The 2,080-nt window shown below is 28.6% G+C and overlaps 1 long non-coding RNA gene across 1 annotated transcript; it reads right to left on the reverse strand.

Moving 5' to 3' along the window:
* Positions 1–332: 332 nt before the first annotated feature.
* LOC130903011 (uncharacterized) lies at positions 333–1,430 on the reverse strand. The gene is made up of 3 exons (XR_009060507.1): positions 1,292–1,430; positions 550–783; positions 333–462 (listed from the first exon to the last, which is right to left on the reverse strand). It is a non-coding gene; the product is annotated as an uncharacterized LOC130903011 (long non-coding RNA).
* Positions 1,431–2,080: the final 650 nt, after the last annotated feature.

Genomic DNA, 2,080 nt, shown 5'->3' on the forward strand with positions numbered 1-2,080 from the left:
GCTAAAGTTATTTTTTTCAGACTAGTATGAGATTTTCAAGGAAAGTCACCTAAAATACTTAAGAAACTATATGATTTTATATCAAATATTGTTGAGCAACTACCAATTATTTTGATAAAGAGTAAATTTATTGGAAAAATGTTAATATTTAGAGAAATATCAATTCATTGGCAACATTTTTCATCAATTCGTTGTAAACTACAAGTTACTTATTCTTCACAATTGGGGTAGAGTTTCTTTAAAGAATTTAACCAAACAAAAATTACTCAATATATTATTTTCTTACCTCAGAAATATGAATAAAACAAGTAAGATGGGTCAGAACAATACGAGGATCTTTTCTATCACATATTTATTGTGCAGAAATACCACAGTTCACTTGAATGATCTTTATCTTGCAATTCCATAAGGTAGGTACTGCAAAGCTACTAAAGGTCCTCATGTGAATCCATCCAAACGCTTCTATTAAATCAATCATTATATATAGGTAAATATTTAAAAAAAAAAGTGTTGTCGGGGATTGTTTTATCAAATTTCCAAAAATTTTACCTAAATGATAAAATCACTGCAAAAATCTTCAAAACGGGTGGATGCGGTTCTCTAGTTGCTACTTCAATAAACTAATTCTTTTTTTGTAACTGGACTTTAAAAGACATTACAATACAAACTTCCAGGCCCAGTTCAGATCAAGCTACCATTGAGGAATTGGTGAATATGTTAGAGTATGTACAATTCTTTTTTATTAGAGGCCATTTTGGTAAATAAGAAATCACGCTCCTTTACCTAAAAATAAATTATTAGTAAACTACTTCCAATATTGGTGTAACGCTTATACTTGTTATTAAAAAAGATATTCAAATACTTGCCAACATCTTAAAAGCATTTAGCTTGTTTAAATCATATTCAACTTAAAACATTGTGGTGTGTATGTGAGCGTTTTCAAATACACAAGTACGTAAAGGTATATTAAGTTCAAAACTCTGACATCAATAAGATGATGATTATGTTGGTGGAGATATTTGTGAATTTGGTTTCACAATCGGCCTAGAAGCTGACTTACCTAAAACAAAAGAAGAATTCTAATTTTTTATTATTTATTTTCAGTGTCAGATTGTACGCTTAGTATCTACGCTAACTGCGTAGAGCCCAGTTTGATCTCATACCTATTAATATCTATAAAAATATTTCATCCTCTTAAAAAATTATTTGTAAATAAAAAAAATAAGTTAGACATGCAATATCAAATTACCTAGTTAAAGGTGTAGAAAATGTGAGAAATAATTGTACATACCTACTATAAGAATCAAAATTTTAAAAATATACATTTTCAATCAAAATTTACATCATTACTTAAACTGTATTCACCTAATCTTCACGTATAAAACTTAAACATAAATAAGTTTTCCGACTAGATACCAATTCCGTTCCTATCATTATAATGAATTACGAAGTTTTTTTGTTTGAAACTTTGGTTTACTTTGACCTTGGACGAATAAAAAAGATGAACCCAGCTGACATGTTTGAATATAATTGAAGCCAACTTACAGTAAACCTCAATGTTGTCAAATTTTACAATTTATTTATTAGCTGGATGCATGTTACGTTCCAAAAATATTTATTCATACATCGTAATATTATTAAAAATCAATAAGAATCTGGCTCTAGTTCTCACTAAATTTGGTTAATTGACAATAATCCCCACAATTGATCTAAAAAAAGAAGAAGAAAATAATTTTTGCGAGAATGTTTATAAAAAAATATAAGCTAGGCAACATTGCTATGTAACTGTATTCGTTTATGCTTTTGTTTTATCTAGAATAGAATGTGTGAATGAAATAATATCAAATACTAGTTTTATTTGAACACAAATTTACTATAGAAATGTGCCAACAAAACTTCGAATCAGCAAATACTTCGAAACATAAAACACACTGAAGTAGCAATTTGTGTGCTGCTTTTACTACTTCTGCTACCACCACACTCACTATTATATGTCTGACGCCGGTTTCGATGTTCACCTCTAGTTTCTATGTGATTTGTACAAAACAAACAAACAAAATATTACTGCGTATAATTTGAT

This window comes from Diorhabda carinulata, chromosome Y, assembly GCF_026250575.1.
Source record: "Diorhabda carinulata isolate Delta chromosome Y, icDioCari1.1, whole genome shotgun sequence".
NCBI classification, from domain to species: domain Eukaryota; kingdom Metazoa; phylum Arthropoda; class Insecta; order Coleoptera; family Chrysomelidae; genus Diorhabda; species Diorhabda carinulata.